The sequence below is a fragment of the Macaca mulatta genome, chromosome 2 (assembly GCF_049350105.2).
Source record: "Macaca mulatta isolate MMU2019108-1 chromosome 2, T2T-MMU8v2.0, whole genome shotgun sequence".
NCBI classification, from domain to species: domain Eukaryota; kingdom Metazoa; phylum Chordata; class Mammalia; order Primates; family Cercopithecidae; genus Macaca; species Macaca mulatta.
The window spans coordinates 7,556,385-7,580,686 of NC_133407.1; positions in this window are offsets into that span (position 1 = coordinate 7,556,385).

The window sequence follows — 24,302 nt, forward strand, 5'->3', positions numbered from 1 at the left end:
GTTCAAAAAAGAGTCCCCGTGTGCAGTAGCTCATGTGGCTTTCCCAGCTTTCTCTCTCTCCGCCCGTTTCTGTGTCTTCTTTCCAACCACTCTTGGCACCTTCCCTCTGAAGATCTGTTAAAAGTATACCAGCCATCTCAGTCCCTCCATGGGAGCTGTTCCACTTGTCTGCTTCTAGTTGGCTTTCTTGCCTTCCCTGCAATAGGCAGTTTTTCAACTCTTCTTTCCTTCCCTTCCTCTCTGCTTTTGTAATCCCCAGTGTCTATTCCTTATATCTTCGTGTCCATGTGTATCCATTGTTCAGCTCCCACTTATAGTGAGAACATGTGGTATTTGAGTTTCTGTTTCTGTGTTAATTCACTGAGAGTAATGGCTTCCAGCTGCATTGATGAACAATAGCAATTTAAATGGAGAGTTCTCTTCTCAGTTCATATACCTTCTCTGCTTGATCTAATTTATAATTCACTGTCACTGCTTCTTCTAACACACATACCTCGCTAATTAACGTTTCCGTATATGCTACACTTTCAAGACTCTCCTTCCAATCAGATGTATCTAACTAACTAAAACTTCCTGAACTGAATTTATTCTATGTCCTCCAAAGGATACTCTTTTTAAAAATATTCCTGAACGCAGTCAGTGGTACAGCCATCCACGTATTTGTTCAAGCTCCATATATAGATATCATTTTCAGCTTGAGATTCCTCACCATCTATATTCTATCAGATATTAAAATTTCTTTATTTTTTCCCACAAATATTTCTTAAAACTATCATGCCTTTTTTATTCATATTAGCACTTTAGTTTTTCATGTGTTTTAGCCTTTTAACTTATCACTTGCTCCTGGTTTTGACCTTATTCACCCTCCAGTCTTACCAGAAAGACCTTTGTAAAATACAAATCTCAGTAGTTTATACTCATGTAAAACACCTAGAGATCTTCATTGCCAAGAGTAATAGTTTCCAAAAGGGGATGCATATTCTCCGGGGAATTCATTCATTAGATACCAATAAAAATGTGAAAATTTACTTTTATTAAATATTTTATTTTTGACTCTTAAAATTTATATTTTTGTGTGTAATGAAGACATATAAAATTACTACTCTGGCTATATATTCTATAAATAAATGCATATAAACATGTATTGTTATACATCAAAAACTTTTTTACTAATAAATGTTCCCAATCGAAATAATTTGAGGATCACTGACTTACAAGAAAAAAAAAATGAAAGCTCATTAATAGGGATTAAAGATCTCTTTTTGTCTTAGCCTCTGCCTGACTTTCTGTGCTTTTCTCTGCCATGGTTAGGTTCTCCTGAAAGCAGGTACTAAGATAGAACCAGGAGAGGAAAAGGTTTATTGGGAAGTAACACTTGTGAAAGGCAGAGGGAAGAGACAGGGTTGGGCATGGTGAAGACTTGACATCTCTGCCAACTCAACAACAGGAGGAGTTAGAGGAACCCTGGATTTGGCAGAAGTGACTCTGCTTTTATACCATGGCTTTGCTGATTTATTGGCCAGCGTCCAAATTGAAAAGAGCATGACCTCAGCTAAAAAGCTGAGGTGGACCCTGAAGGAACAAATGGCTGGTGGCTGCAGATACCAGCATCTTAAAGGAGGATACGCATGGCATATCTCCATGTCTATTGACTACTCTCGTGCGCCTTAACAACCTCACCCCCAAACACACAAAGTCACCTCAGTGACTCTTTATATCTTTTTTTTTTTTCCTGCATGAAAACACATGCCTCTCAGATTCTTGGTGATTAAACCATACTGCCTGGGTTCTAATCTTAATACTTCTTAGCTCTTTGAGCTTGGGAAAATTACCAAACCTCTCTGTATATTTACAGATGATTATTTAAGTTTCCTCAACTGTAAAATGGGAATAAAAATAGAATCTAACTCAGGGAGTTGTCATGTGAAGGTTAAATTGTTGATACGTTAAAATGTTTTAAACAGTGCCTGCGTATACCAGATACTCAGAAAATATTACCTATTATGAAATCGCATCACTTATTCAATAAATTATGTAATTAGACTCTCCCTCAAAGTTCTCTTTGCATGTTAGGCAAACCATTATTGTAACACTTAAAGACTGAGAAATATGCAATTTGGAAAGATATTTAGGGCTAGCTGTTTCTGCTTTACATAACGTCAGCTGGTTTGGTTACTTTCAAGATGGCTCACTCATATGTCTGGCAACTTGGTACTGATTGGCAGCTGGGAGGCCATCCAGGAATGGGCTGGGAGCTTGGTTATACTCCATGTAGTTATTTCTGTGTGCTGATTAAACGTTCTTGGGCATGAAATCCCAAGAGAATCAGGCAAAAGCAGTATTGCCTTTTATGACTTAGCCTTGGAAGTTGTGTAGAATTACTTCTGCTGCAACTGTAGAACTGTCCTACAAGCTCCCCTACAAGGGAATAAGTTTCAAAGTCACATTATAAAAAGAGTATTTTAAGATTTATCATTGAAGCCATTTTTGGAAAATGCAGGTTGCCATAGGTGTGGTGTGGCCATCATCATGTTGGTAGTTTCCGAAAGTTCATAAAATAACAAAAACAGAAAACCATTGAATATCATTGCAAGGAAGTAGGTGATTAAGTGATGAAATAATTGAAATAAACAAAATCTAATATAGTAAAAGACTTAAATATAAAACGCTGGCCCAGGTGCAGTGGCTCACATCTGTAATTCCAACACTTTGGGAGGCCAAGGCAGGCAGATCACCTGAGGTCAGGAGTTCGAGACCACCCTGGCTAATATGGTGACACCTCATCTCTACTATAAATACAAAAATCAGCCAGGCATGGTGGTGCATGCCTGTAATTCCAGCTGCTCAGGAGGCTGAGGCAGGAGAATCGCTTGAACCTGGGAGGTGGAAGCTGCAGTAAGCTGAGATCGTGCCACTGCACTCCAACCTGGTCAACATGGTGAGATTCTGTCTCAAAAAATAAATAAAGAAAATAAAATGCCTAGGGACGCTGACAAGATATAAAAATCTCTTCCTGACCAGGCACGGTCACTTATGCCTGCAATCCCAGCACTTTGGGAGGCCGAGTGGGGGACGAATCACCTGAGGTCAGGAGTTCAAGACCAGCCTGGCCAACATGGTGAAACCCCATCTCTACTAAAAATACAAAAATTAGCCAGGCATGGTGGTGGGTGCCTGTAATCCCAGCTACTTCTTCGGCTGAGGCAGGAGAATTGCTTGAATCCAGGCAGTGGAGGTTGCAGTGAGCTGAGATAGTGCCATTGCACTCCAGCCTCGGCAACAGATTGAGACTCCATCTCAAAAAGAAAAAAGAAAAAAGAAAAAAATCCTCTTCCTCCTTTTCTTTGACCCTATGTGCCCCACCTTGAAGTTGTCAACAGCATGCATACGAGATGGCTATAGTGAATTTTGTTGTATGGCAGCAAATGAAAAGCATCAAAAGATCATGATGACGACACTAATAATACCCACACAGATTGCTGTGCCCATGTTTACACACTTTCTTATCTGAATCTCACCTAAAATGCATGTTCCACTGAAACCAACCAAAAATGTAAATAAATGTGAGTGAAATATTTCCATATCTCTACATAAAACATAAGGTTGCTGAAACTCTGCTAGTTAGTGAAAGAACCAGTCATAGATAAAATATCTTTTGATTTCTAATCTTTGCTATTTATACCACACCCCTCATATGATTATAACCTTCTGTTTGTGATTTTAAGCCCCCAGATCCTGGACTCTTAGTTTAACTATCTGAAATAAATTTTAAAAACTTCATTACCAATTGTTTTTAATAGTGACCTCTCACATCACAAAGTATGTCTCTGTTGTGGCACTTAACTCATTTGACTCCTGTTATCATTGGTTGTACGTATCTGCCTCAAATTGAACTGTACATTTTCTAACAGAGAAATTGTTCTTTATAAATCATTTTGTGATTCTACAGTGTGAAACACAGTGATTGGTACATATATATATTATACTGACTTGCTAGAAGCTCAAGTTAAAGATACATTATCAACTGATTTAGTTTAGAGGCTTTAGAGGTATGATCCATTTTTTAAAACTTGTGATCTACTATCATTATTTCCTATATAGCATAGTAGTTAAGGCACAGAACATGGAGTTAATTTTAAAAAGCTGGTTTGCCTCCAGACTCTGCCACTTACTATCTGTGAGACTCAGAAAAATTTCTAAACTTTTGTTGCTTAGATTTTATCATCTGTAAAGGGGAGGTTATAACAATAGCACTCCACGTGTTGTGAAGAGTAAATGATTTAATGTTTGTAAAGCTATTAGGACATTATGTGGCACATAGTTAAACACTATGTGTTGCTATTTTAATTGCTGATTTTTCCTTGGCATCTCTAGAGAAGTCACAGTGCTTCCTATGAATACTTCAATGATACTTTTTCCATGGCAAGAATACTGGTTACATACTTGAGCTTAACTTTTAAAAAATAATCTTATATACTAGGCTTTCTTTTTCTTTATGCTATTTGTGGCTTCTTATTAACAGTGAGGTCTGGAAGGTATGTGCATATCTCAACCAAAGGTTGCTAATTGGTGGGGAAGCATTGCCTCAAGATACGATACTGGTTCTGAAAACTACTGTGTGTTTAGAGGACATGCTGCTTTCTCCATGATGGAGCAGAGTGACCTACATGAGGCAGATAGTTATCAACATTTTCCACCTATTGCTGTTTTTGATTGCTTTCCATTTTGCTCTTTTGCAGGAAGAGTAAGTTTGCAAAAGCCGTCTGGCAACAGCAAGGCTTTCCCTTGTTTAATGGAGTGTTAAACAGTCTGAGCTGGAGGCTTTGGAAAAAGATAAATTCACCACACAAAATAAAAAATGGGAAACTGGCTCCCTTTTTGGGTGAAGGAAACGATCAACTCATTTATTTGGTCAGTCTTTCAGCAAGCATGTTTTGGATGTCTGCTCAGAACTTCTCTTGGGTACAGGGGTTGCTGGATTAGATACAAATTATGAAGGCTTTCCTCCCAAAAAATTATTTTAGCGAAGGAGATTTAAAACATTATCTCATATAATCTAGCTAAGATATATCCAAATGCATAACCTCTTTGGTCAGACAAAAACCCTAAGATTTCAATTTGGTGCAAACATTGAATAGGGAATTGTGATCAGGCAATTATGTGTTTGGGGGTCAATTACCCCACATTTAAGTTGGGCTGCCTACTTGTGACTGGGTAGAAATATATCAGAGTGTCTCCGGACTGCAAAGAAACATAAAGAGATTATGGAGTCCAACCTTAAGTAATTCACTGTAAAGTAAAATAAAATAACAAAACAAGCCCCTCTTCTCAGAATGCTAGGATCTTTCTCTTTCCCCTTTCATTCCCTCATTCACACACACACACCTTGCAATTTGCTTAATCCCTGGTGAGCATGCTTGTGACATTGTTACTGGGCTCCTAATCTAGAAGGAAGGAGACACATCACTGAAAGTGTAACACACCAGAGAAACTATTGAATTTACCAGAGAGAGTAACATTGATAGTTGGAAGGAACACTGAACATTGACAAGCATGTCAGAGTGAGGTTCCCAAGAGGCAAAGTTTAGTTAAGTAGAATTCTCTAAACTACCTTCTAAGGAAAATGAGTCTTGATTTGGTGTGTGGCATATAAAAATTTGGGGACAGACTTGGATTACTCAGAACAATAGAGTGGCTGCATGCTTCTGTGAGCATCCCACAGAGAGAACTCAGCCAATTTCTGAAAATAAATGGCAATAAGTATCTCTGATCAGCATTAACCAAGCAGCAGAAACCCTTTCAATCCTCACACACAAAAAAATCTGTGAGGTAAGGATGGTTGTTATCATCCCCATTTTAAAAATGAGAAAACTGAAGCCCATAGAGTTTAAGTAACTTGCTGAAAATAACATGGCTAGTGAAGGCAAAGTCCGAATTTGAACCTGGGCAATCTGTGTCCAGAGTCTGAGCTCTTAACCACTCAGGAAGTTGACTGTAAATGTTGTCAAAAATTTAAATAATGTTATCTTGAAGGAGCATCCAAAACGTATTAGCCTGTTCTGAAAATAAGCTTCTACTTGTGCTTTAAATATGAATTGAGGTCTCTCCTACTTGAAGATGTGCTTCTTGGACCATTTAAGGTTGCATTATGTATAACCTAGGAAATATAACTTCCTTTCATTCTGGCCAGAAGATCTAGAATGTCTTGATGTCAGGACTGTTACTTACCTATTTGAAATTTTTATACTTGGCATAGCATTGGGAACTGAAAAACTGTCTCCTTTCATGGCTAGAAAGAGCACTGAGAACCAGATGATGTAAGTTAGATTGAATCGAATTTATGCTTCCTTCTGAGTATGATAAGCAAGTACCCCTAAAACATTTTCTAGTTTCCCCTTGCTTCATCTTTTCTATATTATGATTCTTCAGTTAAGACAGAATTGTGGGAGTGGTGGTTAATCTTGCTCATTCTTATTTTTCATCATTAGGGCTTTACTCAAATGCCAGATGATCTCTTTTCGTAAGCAGTTTATTCTATGATCTTAGTAGCCTTTTTCTCTCTGTCTCTCATACACTCAAATGCACATGCATGCACACAATCACACACACTCACCCATCCAACTCAGTCCTTTTTAAACATAATCATTTTAGAGTCATTTGCTTTATTAACCAAACAGCAATTGAGCATGTGGTATGTGAAAAGCACTACACTGGGGTCTATAAATGAAAGTTGAATAAGACAAGGTTCTTTATCCCAGAGGTGAGAGTAGGGAACAGAATTGAGGTCTTGTATCAGCCTTGAATTTTAGTAAGGTAACTCTCTTAGAAGTGTAAAGAAGTGATTGAACCATATATAGACAGAGAGTGAGGGGCAGGATGGGGAGCTGTGAGATCAGGTAAGAAGTTATGGTAATAAATCAGGTAAGAGAAAAACGTGGCCTCAAGCTAAAGCTCTCAGAAAATGGAGGAGGAATGGCTCCAACAACTATTTCAGATTTGGATTTATATTCTACATATTCTTTCAGATTTTTATGTTTTCATATATCAAGTATGTCATTTATGAGCAACACAGAGTTGTGTTTTTAAAATAAATTTAATAAAAAAATATTTTTATTAATGATAATAATACATCAATAAGTACTGGTATATTTAGACTTGAAGCTTATCTTACTAATTTTTTCTACTTGTTTCACATGCTTATTTTTACTTTCATTTTTTCTTTTTTATTAAATAAGGTTTTTGTTTCTTGTGTATACCCAGTATCCATTAGTGACTAGCACAAAGTAGTACTCAATAGCTCTTTAAAAATCTTTAAGTAAACTTTTTACTGGAGGATAATGTATTTACAGACACTTGCACAAATGATAAAGTTACTACTTGAATGATCATTGGTTTCAACTCTTTTCATTGTCTTCAGTTTTTCTGTTTAAATATAATTTGTATTTATACAGATGATTGTATTTATGATTATGTATTTATGTATTTATGATTGCATTTAATCATGATGATTTTCTCAAAATGTAAATCTATCACATCGTTTCCTTTTTTTAAGCATCGTTCTTTTTATCATTTGTGGGAAAAAGTCCAATTTCTTTAATGTTAATTATAAGGCACTTCATGATCTAGTGTGCCTCTGCAATCTCAACTTTATCTGTATGATTTTGTTTTATAAGAATAAAGATCATTTTAAAAATGTCTTCAGTAACATTCTCCAGAATCTGAGCCTTTGTGTTTGCTGTTCTGTCGTTCTAATCTATTTTTCATAATACCTTCCTATTTGGTTTAATCTTCTGACCCTCTTCAGATATTACTATAACTGTCAGTTATTCTGAGATACTTTTTTTACCTCGTAACTAAATTTTATCCTTGCTGCAAAAGCATTTTACTATATCCTTTTTTATTAATAATATTGATTACACCTTATAAAAATTATTCATCTAGTTGGCTGTTTTCCCAGACTAATATATTTAAGGTCAGAGATTGTACCTGTCTTGTTCAACATCACCCCATTCTTAGAGGGTTAGCATAGTTCCAAGCACATATAAAAATATTTGTTCATGAATGAATGTTGAAATAATAAAAGCTCCCAGAGGCAATGCTTTCCAAATTTAGGTGAATCCAATATAAATTATTACATTTTCAGAGTATTTTATGCTAATAGTTTCAGGAAACTATTTTAATTGAAATGTCTAATTTAGATTGTGAATATAAAGAGCTCTGGTGGGAAAATAGGCCAGAATAACATTATATAAAGTTCATGGCTCTACAAGGAGACTTGAAACTTGTAATTAGCAGTTGTTGACTACCACATAAATCAGACTAGATAAGATTACCAGAAAAAGATGCGTTACGGTAAACGCACTCTGAACACTTTGAATCCAGAGATAATTAAAGTCAGTAATTGTAAATGGACCTTCTTTTACATTGAAAGCACTTATAATCCACTTAAACATGCTTTTTGATTTTTAAAATCTATATATTCTAAAGTTTTCATCCATAAAATTGCTTTTGGATATTCAGAAAGCAATAAGCCAACTTTGCAAAACCTTTGAAAAGGGCATTGAAATTTTTCAAGTTATAAATGAGATAAATTTATATTACATTTACATAAATTACCTTAAAAAGGAACTTTTAAGAAAGAAACATATTCTGTTTTCAATTAAATATTGAAATGATATCAGATTAACTGTTATAGTTCACTTAATTTGAACTATATCAGCTTAAAGTCACTACTCTTTTCTACTCCAAAGGTCGCTGTCACTGCTTTCATAATCTTCCTGATTAAAATTAACAATATATTTGGATGAATTTTAAACTATCTTACATATCAATTCACTATCTTACTTTTAGCATATTTTAATATGAATGTAATTTTAATTTAATATGCTTTGAATGCCAATTATACTTATGCTCTGGGCAGAATCACACAGATCTATAAGATATAGTACCTGCCCTCAAAATACTGATAATCTAGATCAGGAAAATGTATGCCTCAAATAAAGAAGACAAAATGACTAGGGCAGAGAATGATAGGAGTGGCACTGATAGTGTCCTGGGTTATGCATTTTAAAATAATGATTAAGTCATAGGTCGATATCAAATGTTCGTTTGTATCAGCCAGAGTCCAAGAAGGAAGCATATTCCAAAGGTCAAACTGAGGAAAGTTTAATGAAGGACACATTTACATTATAAAGATGTGTGCATGGAAAAGGGAGCCAATAAAGAATGATACAGTACCCGGATACTGGCAACAGTGGGAAAATCTCATAATCTCTTGACCTGAAGGGTTAAGGGTAGAAATGGTTGCTGCCAGAATCTGGAAAGGTAGCAGTGAAAGAAAGTTCCCTAAGAGGATCTGGTAATGAATTTAGGCACTGCTAAATCATCACCTGGCATACAAGTGTGGGAGGTAGAAGCATAAATACTCAGCACTCCATATCCTCTTGCACCTTGCTTTCTTGTATCTCCCATTGGTCAATTCAATAAGAAGTAGAGGTCAAGGAAGACCAGGAGATAGAGTCGGTAGATGTCAGCTTCTGAGGGCATATGTCAGGACCAAGAGTAGTAGAGAATGGATTTGGAATCACATCCTTTTATGAAAATTATGTGTGTGTGTGTACATACATAAAATTATATGTGTGTGTGTACACATGTATATAGGTATACATATATACACATATATACACATATATATACACATACACACACACACACACACACACACACACAAACATATATATATATTTTGCATAGGAACCATGGCCATAGGCGATTCCAGTGATGTAGGCATGACTGGTCGCCCAGCTCTCCTGTGATAAGCTCACCATGGTTTTTTAATCTAATGCAAATACATTGAGGGTGGATCCAAGGATTAGAGTTAATGTAAACACTCACTCAGTCAAAGGGAAATTCATATCCCTGCAGTACTGTACACTTAAACTTCTTGCTCCCAGAAATTGTTTTTATTCCCAGGTAATTTGTAACTCATGCTATTAAAAACTCATTCAAAATAAAGAAAAAATCACAGGAAGTTAAAGAAATACCTAAAGACATCCACAAAAAAAAAATATGTATTTTTAAATTTATTTTTTATTTTATTCTACATATTTAAGGTATACAACATATTTTGATAATTTTGATATGCTTATACATAGTGAAATGATTACTACAGTTAAGCAAACTAACATATCCATCACTACGCATACTTATCATTTTTGTGTGGTAAGTGTACTTAAAATCTACTTGCTCTGCAAATTTTTAGTATACAATATTACTAATATTCCTCATGCTTTACATTATATCTTTAAATTTATTCATCTTACAGAACTGCAAGTTTGTACCCTTTGACTTACGACTTCTCTCCCTGCTCTTGTTGTATTTTGTTTCTAGGTATTTGAATTTAATATTTTTAGATTCCACATGTAAGTGAGATCTTGCAGAATGTTTCTTTCTGCATCTAGCTTATTTCACTTAGCATAATATTTTCCAGGCTCATCCAATAGTTGCAAATGACAAGATTTCCTTCTTTTTAAAGGCTAAGTACTACTTCACTGTGGATATAGATCACAATTTCTTTATCCATTAATTCATCAGTGAACACTTAGGTGATTCCTATGTCTTGGCTATTGTGAATAATGCTGCAATAAACATAGAAATAATTATACTTAAAAGTGTTACTTTCATTTCCATTGGGTATACGCCCAAAGAGGAATTGCTAGGTTATATTTTTGTTCTGTTTTTAATTTTTTGAGGAATCTTCTCCATACTGCTTTCCATAATGACTGACCCAACTTACACTCCTACTCACAGTGTGAAAGTGTTCACTTTTCATCATATCCTTGCCAATACTTGCTATTTATTGCCTTTTTTTTTTTGAGACAGAGTCTCGCTCCCTCGCCCAGGCTGGAGTGCAGCGGTGCGATCTCCGCTCACTGCAAGCTCCACCTCCCGGGTTCACGCCATTCTCCTGCCTCAGCCTCCCGAGTAGCTGGGACTACAGGCGCTGCCACTACGCCCGGCTCATTTTTTTGGTACTTTTAATAGAGACGGGGTTTCACCGTGTTAGCCAGGATGGTCTCGATCTCCTGACCTCGTGATCCACCTGCCCCGGTCACCCAAAGTGCTGGGATTACAGGCGTGAGCCACCACTCCCGGCCTATTTCTTGTCTTATCTAGTAACAGCCATGCTAATGGGTGTGTGGTGGTATCTTTTTGTGAATTTGATTTGCAATTCCCTGGTGATTAGTGATATTGAGAACCTTTTCATTCACCTGTTGCTCATTTTTGTATCTGCTTTAGAGAAATGGGTATTGAGGGCCTTTGCCCATTTTTAAACCACTTTACTTTTTGTTTCGTATTGAGTTCTGTGAGTTACTTATGTATTTTGGATAGTAATCCCTTGTCAGGTATATGCTATGCAAATATTTTTTCACAATCAATAGGCTGCTTTCTAATTTTGTTGATTGTTTTATTTGTTGTGCAGAAGCTTTTCAGTTTGATGTATGCCCACGTGTTTATTTTTTGTTGTTGTTGCCTGAGGTTTTGGTGTACATATAAAAAAGAAATCATTGCCAAGGTCAATGTCAAAGAGTCTCCTATGTTTCCTTCCAGGAATTTTATGGTTTCATGTACTACATTTAGGTTTTTGATCTGTTTTGAGTAAATTTTTGTGTGTAGTGTAAGATTAAGGTCTAACTTCATTTATATGCATGTGGATGTCCATTTTCCCCAATGGCATTAGTTGAAGAGATCATCCTTATCTTGTTGTGTCTTCTCAGTGGCCTTGTCATAAATAAGTTGACCATATATGTTCAGGTTTATTTCTGGGCTCCATTCTGCTCCATTGGTCTATATCTGCTTTTTAACCAGTAGCTATGCTGTTTTGACTACTACAGATTTGTAAGATAATTTGAAATCCGAAAGTGTAAGGTTTCCAGTTTTGTTCTTTTTGCTCAAAGTTGCTTTGACTTCTTGAGGTCTTTTGTGGTTCCCTATGAGTCTTATAATAACTATTTCTATTTCCATGAAAATTCCCATTTGGATTTCGATAGAGATTGCATTGAATCTGTATATTACATTGAGTAGCATGGATATTTTAATAATATTAATTCTTCCAGTGCATGAACATGGGATATCTTTACATTTTTGTGTGTTTTATTTAATTTCTATCATTCACATTTTATAGATTTAAGTGTATAGATCTTTTACCTCCTTGGTTAAATATATTCCTAAGTATTTTATTCTCTTTGGTGCTATTATAAATGGGATGCTTTTCTTGATTTCTTTTTTAGATAAGTCATGATTGTTGTAAAGAAATGCAACTGATTTTTGTATGATAATACTGTATCATGAAACTTTACTGAATTTACTGAATAGTTCTAACAGTTTTCCTCTGTGTCTTTTCAGGGTTTTTTCTCCATAATATCGTGTCATCGGTAAACAGGTATAATTTTACTTCTTCCTTTTCAATTTGGATGCCTTTTATATATTTTTGTTATAATTTGGATGCCTTTTTTATCTTTTTATTGTCTGACTGCTCTTGCTAGTACTTCCAGTACTACGTTAAATAGCTGTGGTGAGAATGGGCGTCCTTTCCTCATATTGGATATTATATGAAAAACTTTCAGTTTTTTCTTATTGATTATGATATTAGCTATGGGATTTTTATAAATGACATTTATTATCTTGAGTATATTTCTTTCTATACAGAAATTGTTGATAGTTTTTATCAATAATGTTTCTAAACTTTATCAAGTGCTTTCTCTGCATCGATTGACATGATCATTTGGTTTTATCTTTTGTTCTGTTAATGTGGTATATCACAGTGATTGATCTGCCTATGTTAAACCACCCTTATACCCTGGGATAAATCCCACTTGGTGATGCTATATAATTTCTTTAATGTTTGTTTTTTATTGAATAATTTAATCAATTTACTTTTGAGGTAATTATTCACATAAGAACTCAATATTACCATTTTGTTAATTGTTTTCTGAATGTTTTGTAGATTTTCTGTTCCTTTCTTGCTGTGTTCCTTTGCAATTCAAAGATATTTTGTAGTGCGCATGCTTTGATTCCTTTCCCTTTGTCTTTTGCATATCTACTATAGATTATTGCTTTGTGGTTACCATCATGCTTACATAAAATATTTTATAGTTATACCTGAATATTTTGAGCTGATGATGGCTTAATTTCAATTGCATACAAAAAACTACACTTTTGCTTTCTCCCACATTTTATGTTCTTAATGTCATCATTTACATCTTTTTATACAGTGTATCCAATAACAAATTATTGTAGCTACATTTATTTTAAATAATTTAATCTTTTAACCACTATGCTAGGGTTATATAATTTATATACCACCATTACAGTATTATAGTATTCAAAATTTGACTATACATTTATCTTTATTAATGAATTAAATAGTTTCATATGTTTTTATGTTAGTAATTAGCCTTCATTCATTACTGCTTGAGGAATTTTCTTTAGAGTTTCTTGTGAGGCAGATCTAGTGGTAGTGAACTCTCTTATCTTGTGTCTGTCTGAGAAGCAAAGCATATCTTCTTCATTTTTGAAGGGTGTCTTTGCCAGATATAGTAGTCTTATTTATTTAGTTAGTTAGTTAGTTATTTTATAGAGACAGGGTCTTATTCTGTTGCTCAGGCTGGAGTGCACTGGTATGATCACAGCTCACTGTAGCCTCAAGCTCCTAAGCTTAAGCGATCCTCTTACCTCAGTCTCTCGAGTACCTGGGACTAAAGTCATTTGTCAACACACTCAGCTATGTTTTTCTTTTTTGTAGAGACAGGGTCTCTATGTTGCCCAGGCTGGTTTCAAGCTTCTGACCTCAAGAAATTCTCCCACCTTACTCCCCCAAATTGCTGGGATTATAGGCATGAGCCACTGTGCCTAGCTGGATATAATATTCTTAGTTGACATTTTTTTTCTCTTAGCATTTTAAATATATTATTCCTTCTCCTGTGACCTTCAAAAGTTCTGCTGAAAAATCCAGTGAATCCATATGATTTCCTTTGTATGAGACATGTTGATTTCCTGTTGCTGCTTTCAAAATTCTCTTTATCTTCAACTTTTAACAATTTGATTATAATGTGTTTCAGTACATACCTCTTTGTTTTGAAACTTTTTGGGAACTCTTAAGCTTCATGGATTTGGCTATTTATATCTCTCCCTAGATTTGAGAAGTTTTCAGCCATTATTTTTTAAAATAAGTTTTTTCCTCCTTCTCTCTCTCTCTTTTCCATATATAATATGTATATTGTATCACATAATAGTGTCCCATAAGCCTCATATGGATTCTTCATTTTTTTCATTTATTTTCATTTTTTCTCAGTATAAATAATTTACAAAAAACTATCTTCAAGTTTGCAGATTCTTTCTTCCACTTTATTGAGTCTCCCATTGAAGTTCTCTATTGCATTTTTTATGTTATTTATTGTTTTATTTGGCTCCAGGATTTCTATTTGATTCTTTTTCAACAATTTCTATCTTAGTTGAATTGTTTTTGTGTGTGTTCATTTTTTGTTTTCCTGATTTTGTTGTTTTGCATATTTGTGTTCTCTTGAATTTTGCTAAGCTTCCTTAAAAATAATTATTTGAATTCTTTTTCAAGCAATTCATAAATGTCAATTTCTTTGGGTCAGATGTGCCTGTTTACATGAGGGTGCAGAGGTGTGGGCTTTATCTAACTCTGTTAAATCAGGCCAGCATAGCAAAGGCTGATGGAGCACTGATGGCTGTATTAGTCTGAGACTACCTAAGACCGGGAAGAAAAAGAGGTTTAATGGACTTAAAGTTACACATGGCTGGGGAGACCTCACAATTATGGCAGAAGACAAGGAGGGGCAAGTCACATCTTACATGGATGGTGGCAAGCAAAGAGAGAGCTTGTGCAGGGAAACTCTCATTTTTAAACCATCAGATCTTGTGAGACTCATTCACTATCATGAGAATAGCGCAGGAAAGACCCGCCCCCATAATCTGATTACCTCCTGCCAGGTTCTTCCCATGACACATGGGAATTGTGGGAGTTATAATTCAAGATGAGATTTGGGTGGGGACACAGTCAAACCATATCAGTGGCCAAGGTTGCAGTTGCTTGTGGTGTTGATGACAGTAGCATGGGCTGTTGGCATCTCCAGTGTTGAAGGCTGTCAGGGTACTACTGTATTTTTCCACACAGAGGGAATTTCTCGCCAAGGGGATTCCTATTGGCACTGGGTCTGGAATGACTTTCAGGCAACCTGGTTGCACTTTGTTCCAGGACACAGGTACTCAGAGAAGCTGCAAAACTGGGTTCCTGTGTTCAAGGTTCTGTGAAAATACTGTGCCACCTGAGTCCTGAGTGTGGGTGCACTTCTCAATGCATGGGCATGTCCACACACCTCTCATGGACTTCAGACGTAGAGTGAAGTAGTATATTCAGTTCCCAGGAGGTGGGCCCCAGCCCAGCAGTGACTCAGCCTGAAGAAAAGCACCACTGTACCTCAGACCTCCAGGGGCAAGCCGCCTTGTGGAAGTGACACCGGTCCCTGGGGAGGCAGGACACCACAGCAGCTCAGGCCCTGGTGGGTAGGGCACTATAGCAATAAATCCTCAGAAATGGTAAGGTGCAGCAGCAACTTGGGCTAGAGATAGCAGAGAACTGAGTGCCCTAGGCTCTGAATGGTGGGGTGCAGTGGCACCAAGACCCCAGAGGTGGAGGGGCACAATGACTACTCAGGACCTGTGGGTGGGTGCCGTATAGCAGCAACTCTGATCCCAAGATGGCGGGTGTCAGCTGTGGGAGTAGGTGGATTAAGACATAGCATTGGCTTCTTCTCCGGGGGGAGCACAGTGGTGTTGTGAGTCCCTCAGTTGGGCTCAGTACCAGTGAAGACTGCAGGAGTCCCTTGTGGTGAAGGCTGAAGGTGTTCATGGTGGTAATAAGGGCCACTGGGGTTTTCCTATTCACCTTTACCCCACACGGAGAAATCCCTCCTGGCTTCGAGCTGATCCCAACGGGGGGATGGGGTAGTTAGTTAGTGTTTTCAGCACTTTCCTGGGCAGCCATCCTAGTTCTGTGCTCCACAGTGTTTCCGTTACTGTTCTGCTTTTACAATGAGGATCAATTATAATATCCAGAACATAGGATTTGAGTTGGTGGAATTTATACATGCTTTTTAGAATACTCTGAATCACTACCCTGACGTTTCTGCCATTGCTGATTTTATTAGACTGAGCCATTGGCAATTGCCGCTCTTTGACCATTTGTCCTGCAACTATGACAATTTCATATGGTTCAACTTAATAAAGAACAGTCAATCATATTTGAAATGAGCAATTCTGGCCTCAGAGCTTAAGTGATACAGTTCCGCAGAAACCCATTGTTTATTTCTATTTGATTTGTCTTTCTGGAGAGTACTGTTATAGATTTCTAAATAACACTTTTTAAAAAGTCTATGGATAGTGCCATCTCATACTAAGAACCCATAGGAACAGAGGATTGTAGATAACATCTTTGAGAAACACATTATTTAAAGACGGTGAAAACTGTGGCATGTGCAGGCTTATTTTTGCCGTATCTTTTGTAAAAGCTGCTACTTTTTAAATTATGTATGTTGCTATGGTAATAGGCATGACTGAACTGAATGGTTCTTCAATGTGGAAAAATATTTATTGATATTTACTTCTTTATTAACATTAGCTCTTTTTTTTTTTTTCTTTGAGACATGATCTCACTTTGTTGTCCAGGCTGGATTCAGTGGTACAATCTTGGCTTACTGCAACCTCTGCCTCTTGGGTTCAAGCAATTCTCCTGCCTCAGCCTCCCCTAGCTGGGATTATAGGCACTCACCACCATGCCTGACGACCATTTTTGTATTTTTAGTAGAGATGGGATTTTGCCATGTTGGTCAGACTGGTCTCGAACTCCCAACCTCAGATGGTCTGCCTGCCTCGGCCTCTGAAAGTGTTGGAATTACAGGCGTGAACCACTGCACCCAGCCTAACATTAACTCTTAACTGAAGAAATGAAAGTTAAAACTAGGATTGAAAATACATCTAACTGATTTGATTAGTAAAGTTTTTTAAGTCTGAAAATATTTATTGAGAATTTGTTCTGATGCAAGCAATTCTACTTCCAGAAATTTATCAGATAAATGCAATCAAGGACAAAAATATGTGTATTAAGATGTTCATTGTAGCAATGTTTTATGTGAGAATAAAACTAAACACAATGTAAATGTCTTTCCTTAAAAATTGATTAAATCAATCATGGTACTTATGATACATCTGTCCAATATAATATTGTGCCACCTTAAAAAATGACATTGATTTATGTATGCTGACATGAAAAAATATACAACACGTTTTAACTGAATAAACAAGTTTCAAAATTGTATATTTTAATTCCACTTTATATATATGTATTTTTTTGTATATGAATTTATGCATTGTTAAATGGAGTAGGAGTCAGAGAGAGAACATCTGGCAAAGAATGGTGACCTAAAAGAAGTGAGATTATAGGTCCAACTGGTCGTACTTTTACTTTTTTATTTTATAATTTTTTTTTGAGACAAAGTCTGGCTCTGTCGCCCAGGCTGGAGTGCAGTGGCGCGATCTTGGCTCACTGCAACCTCCGCCTCCTGGTTTCACGCCATTCTCCTGCCTCAACCTCTCTAGTAGCTGAGACTACAGGCGCCAGCCACCACGCCCGGCTAATTTTTTGTATTTTTAGTAGAAATGGGGTTTCACCGTGTTCACCAGGATGGTCTCAATCTCCTGACCTTGTGATCCGCCTGCCTCGGCCTCCCAAAGTGCTGGGATTACAGGCGTGAGCCACTGTGCTGGGCCTTATTTTGTAATTTTTAAAAATACTCCCAGATACCGATAAATGTTTTATAACTTGAACTGTTTAAAATGTATGATAAACGTGTCTCTCTGTAAAATTAGAACTAAAATGCCAACTTATTGCTTTGATTGTCTCTTGCTATATCATTCATTTGCTTCTTCTGTACATTAACCCCAGAGCCAGGAAAGGCCAAGCTGTTCAAATTAGTGTATAGAAATCCTGGTCATAATATCCTAGCTGTTACAATGACTCCTGAAAACAGAGTGATTCAGGGTTTGCTGCCAGACCACTGAGATTTCTATCTCGATGAGTTACGTTTATTACCAACACCTGATTTGAAGTTTGTCACAACTGGGATCATTTACAGTTGAGCAAAAATTTGCATTTTGTTTTTCTGCCCAGCTTCTTATAGGCTATTGCTATGAGAGGAAATATACTTAATCTTTTCAGGGAGGTGAGCTTTGGGAAACCAAAGTCGTCATTTTTAAAGCCTCTGAGAGGAGAAAACCTCACAGTGAAATAACGGCAGAGCCAGGTAAATCACCACACTATTCCGACTCTTTGTTTCTAGGATTTCAGAGTGCATGTAGATTTGAAAAAGATCTCTAAAAATTCTGTCAAATAGTCAATCAGTTATTAAGCATCTCTGCAAGGTCAAATGCTTTGGGCTTTGGGATATGGACAGAAACATTATTGCTGGTTTTGAACAAAAATCCTAGATCCTAGAGATGGCATCTCAAATGCTATTACTTCAAGATACAATGACTCAGCTACACTGATATTTTTGCGTGTTCTGGGGCCAGAGGAAACAGTCAAGTTAGTGAATAAAGGCAGCAAAGTGGAACACGTGGATCCTGATGAGGCAATGTTCTGCAGGAAGTAGTCAGTTATAAGCTGCAAACAGTGGTAATGATTGATCAATCATTAACTGAATGATTCCATATGTTTTCAAGCAAGAAGGGCGTTTTTAACATAAAACTTTTTTGAAATGATAAAAATAAAAAGTTATACTTTTTTGCCTTTATGTTTAAAGTATGTATGTAAACATATAGATAGATGGACAGATAAATAGATACTGTTATATACTATATATGTGTGTTTCTGGATCAATCAGTGAGTACATTATATTTTAATAAGGAAGCATACTCTGGAAATTGATTGTCAGAATTTTGCTTGATAACTACAAAGCCACCACAGAGAACATGATATTAAAAGAAGCCTTCAATAACACTGACACCTGATAAGGAAAGATTTGCCATGGCTCATTTCCTGTGACTCTGACTTATTGATACTCTTGGTCACACTTTTTTTCTAATAGTCATGTAATAGAAACTTCTACCATGACAAATGCCTGCCTTTCACCAAGAATTTGGAGATAAGAGAAATAAAGTAGTTCTTTAGCTTAAACTAACAGATTCAGCATCTATTGGATGAGGACAGAATGTTTTTTAGACTTAAAAACTCAAAGGAAATAATACACTAAATTAAGACACAGAGGTAACACAACAGAACAATATTTAGATAAACAAATTTTATGAGTCTATGATAGCACCATTATGCAGAAAAGAGATGGAGAGAAAAAGAGAGATGTAACCAGACTTGAGGTGTATGTCTGTGCATGTATGCGTGTGTGTGTGTGCGTGTGTGTGTGTGTGTGCATGTGTGTGTGTGTTCATGCACATATCCACTGAAAATGGGTGCAGAGTATCTTCCTTACTGCAAGGAAAGCAGGTGTGCCTAATATATTAAAATCAATTCAGCATGGTCTATAAGCTAGTCCTGAGTCTAAATACAAACTAGCTACTTAAAAAATCGTCTACCAAAAATTACATAACTTAACAAATTATTCTGTTGGCCAACCTTGTGCATTTAGTTTGTAAGAATTGAAGATCTATTAATTCTATTCTAAATTAACAATGTATTTATCAGTCCTCTCAGAGACTGCTTTTTAAACACATGTATCTATATTCTTGGTCAATATTTCCTTTACTATTTTACCTCTAAAAAGCAAACTCCAAGAGTGTTATAATTTTTTTGAAGTCAAAATATAGATATCATATATTTTTCAGTGAGTTTGAAGACAGTGTGTTTGTAGAACATGGCATAGAATTTATAAAAGCTGTGCAAATGAATGTGGGATTAAAAGCTCCCTGGAGTCAGTTGTTGGGAGAAAAGTCCAGGTAATTTTATAAATCTTTCTCATTTTTATTTCTAATTAATCTAGCATGCTTCCTTTTCCTTAACAGTATTTTTTCCAGTACCTTCTACTGGAAATTTATATAGAGAAGAATCATAACTGTGGACAATTCCCAACTGCCCTGACTTCCTATTAAAGAGGAAAAAGAAACATTTGCTACTTTTGTTTCATAAAACAAACTAATTCTCCAGACCTATCTATGTAGCCTGTGTTTTCATTCAGTGCTTCTGACATGAATTTTCTTTAACCAGATTTGAAATTCCTTTATTTCACTGTGTAACATCTTCAAGTGTTGATTAAAACATGTATTTGGATGGAAAATGAAATGAGATTATTTTGGCCAAGCCAATTACCTCTGCACAGAAACAAAATTCAATTGTTATTCAGTCAAGCATACTAAATGGAAAATTTTACAATGATTGATAATAGAATTAACAGAAAAGTTAAGTTTCAGGCTCTTAAAGAAAAAGGCACTGCACCTCTTTAAAGGATAGAAAATAATGCTAGAAAAGTGCTTAGGTCTAGACCATCTTTTTGCCAACTAGAAGACTCAGCTTTCCAGCAAGGCAATTTTATTTTTAATATATCTAGCAATATTGTGGATTATTTGATGCTCTAGATCAGAATCTAGCAGTTATATAGAGGATGACCACTGAGCTATTAAGTAGTCTGCAAATTCTGCCTTGTGAGGGACAATTTTAAGAAGTAAGGATGACTCAAAAGTAACTTTCAATATTGTCCTTTTTGCTTGACTCATTCTTAACATTTTAATTTAGGTCGACATTATCTCTTACTTGGACTTCTATAATATGCTATTTGTCTTTCTGCCTCTAACTTCACAATAACATCAGTCACTCACTTTGCTATTCTAGATATCTTTCTAAATTATAAATCTGTTAAAATTACTTCTGCTGTTGTAACTGTTATATGGCAATCTATTAACTTTTATTGAAAGTGCTGTTTCCTTTGCATGTTTGCACAAGAAATTCCATAATATGCTTTCCATCTATATTACTAGCCTATTCCTCCTTCTTTTTCCTATCCTCCAGTAATATGTAACTACCTGTCCTTTGACAAATCCTCCATGCAAATGCATGTCCCTACTTTCTTTGTCTGAAAAAAGACTTTAAATACAGAAAAGTGTGAAATACAATATAAAAGAAAAATAACACACCAACCATTAACTCTACTGACTCTTATATAAGGGTGTAATCCTTATATATGGTATGTATTACATACATAAATTATATATATAATATATATGAATTTATAGAGAAAATATAGATTATTTGCTCCTTAAGAAAACATCAATATCCTTATAACTATATTAACACTGAACATCTCTGATTTCATTTCTATTATTTTCTGTCATTTTATTTCTATATTTTTAAACATAGTTAAAGTTAATGTTATTATTCTTCAACAAAGATTTATTAGTTTTAACTGACATGCACTAATAATCATTTTGGCTCCTCATTGTTTTACGGATTTCAAAATATCTCTCTACGTTCACTATTCCTTTCTTCTAGAATATATCTTTTAGTAGTTATTACAGCAATTATCTAATAATCATCATTATTCTTATTTTTGTATATCTAAAGATACAATTTTTTGGTACTAATCCTTGACTGTTTAACAGAGACAAAATTAAAGATTTGTAATAATTTTATCACAAGTAAAAAATCTCACCTCGATTATCTTTTGACTGAATAATAAAAGGGTATGTAATTCCAGATTTGCAATGACATTGAGACAACATTTTTGAGATCAGTGAAACATTGTCATGATTTATTATCTTCTGTTTTTCATACATTGTTGGATTCTAGTTTCCAGAATTATGGTTGGTATATTTACATGTACATTCTTGAGGGGGAATGGGCCATAATTGCCTTTTACTATATTGTCAGTTTGGTTTTGTTACGAAGTTTACAATGGTTATAAAGTTTTCAAAGCAATAAAAGTTATGTGAGAACTTGAAATATAATTTAAAAAGTTATGTGTTAGTCTGTTTTGCATTGCTATAAAGGAATATTTAACACTAGGTCATTTATAAAGAAAATAAGTTTATTTTGGCTTACAGTTCTGCAGACTGTGCCAGAAGTATGGTGTTAGAACCTGCTCCAGTTGAGGGCCACAGGAAGCTTCCATTCATGGCAGAAGCTGAAGGAGGAGCAATCATATCACATGACAAGAGGGGAAGAAAGACAGAGAAGGAGGAGATCCCAGGCTCCTTCACACAACCAGATCTCGTGTGAACTAGTGAGTGAGAACTTATTACCAAGGGGATGATGTTAAGTAACTCGTGAGAGATCTGCCCCCATGATCCAATACCTCCCACTATGCACCACCTCCAACATTGGAGATTATATTTTAACATGAGATTTGTAGGGGACACACATTCAAACCATAACATTCTATCCCTGGTCCCCCAAATCTTATGTAATTCTCACATTGCAAAATAAAATAATCTATCCCAACAGTCCCCAAAAACTTAACTCATCCCAGCATTAAGTTCAAAGTCCTCAGTCTCATCTGAGACTCAAGCTAAGTTACTTTCACCTATAATCCTGCAAAAATAATAGAAGTTATTTAATCCCAAGATACAATATTGGTACAGACATTGAGTAGACATTCCCATTCCAAAGGCAAAAATTGGCCAAAACAAAGGAGCAATTGGCCCCATGCAAGTCTGAAACTTAGCAGGGCAGATATTGAACATTAAAGTCCAAAATAATCTCCCTTGTCTCCATGTCTCACAACCTGTGCACACTGGTACAAGGAGGGGGCTCCGAAGACCTTGGGCAGCTTGGCTTCTGTGGCTTTGCTGGGTGCAGCCCCTACATCTGGTGTCATGGGTTGGAGTTAAGTGCCTTCAGCTTTTCCAGGTTCAGGACGCAAGTTGTCTGTGTCTCTACAATTCTGGGACCTGAGGGGTAGCAGCCCATTTCCCACCGCTCCACTAGGCAGTGTCCCATTGAAGACTCTGTGTGGGAGCTCTGACCCCACATTTCTCCTTGGCACTGCCCTAATAGAGTCTCTCTGTGGAGGGTCTGCCCCTGCAGCAGGCTTCTGCCTGGGAACCTGGGCTTTCTGTTAAGTCTTCTGACATCTAGGGATGTTGCGGGAAGTCAGGGATCCCGAATGGAGGGACCAGCTGGAGCCGTGGCAGAGGAACATAAATTGTGAAGATTTCATGGACATTTATGAGTTCCCAAATAATACTTTTGTAATTTCTTATGCCTCTCTTACTTTTATCTCTTAATCCTGTTGTCTTCATAAGCTTAGGATGTACGTCACAGCAGGACCACTGTGATAATTGTGTTAACTGTACAGATTGATTGTAAAACATGTGTGTTTGAACAATATGAAATCAGTGCACCTTGAAAAAGAACAGAATAACAGCAATTTTCAGGGAACAAGGGAAGACAACCATAAGGTCTGACTGCCTGTGGGGTCGGGCAAAATAGAGCCATATTTTTCTTCTTGCAGAGAGCCTATAAACGGACGTGCAAGTAGGGAAGATATTGCTAAATTCTTTTCCTAGCAAGGAATATTAATAATTAATACCCCGAGGAAGGAATGCATTCCTGGGGGAGGTCTATAAACAGCTGCTCTAGGAGTGTCTTTCTTATGCGGTTGAGATAAAGACTGAAATACACCCTGGTCTCCTGCAGTACCCTCAAGCTTATTAGGGTGGGGAAAAAACCCTGCCCTGGTAAATTTGTGGTCAGACCAGTTCTCTGTTCTCAAACCCTGTTTTCTGTTGTTTAAGATGTTTATCAAGACAATACATGCACCGCTGAACAAAGACCCTTATCAGTAGTTCTGTTTTGCCTTTTGTCCTGTTCCCTCAGAAGCATGTGATCTTTGTTCTGCTTTTTGCCTTTCGAAGCATGTGATCTACTCCCTGTTATTACACCCCCTCCCCTTTTGGAACCCTTAATAAAAACTTGCTGGTCTGAGACTTTGGCGGGCATCACAGTCCTACTGATATGTGATGTCACCCCCAGAGGCCCAGCTGTAAAATTCCTCTCTTTGTACTCTTTATTTCTCAGCTGGCTGACACTTATGGAAAATAGAAAGAACTTACGTTGAAATATTGAGGGTGGGTTCCCCCGATATAGGGAGCAGTTGCCAAGCCTCTCTCGGACTCACATTTTGTGTGGCTGCAGACTTAACACCATGTGGAAACCACCAAATTTATGGCTTGTGCCATCTGGAGTGGCAACCTAAGCTGTTCTGGGACGTTTGAGC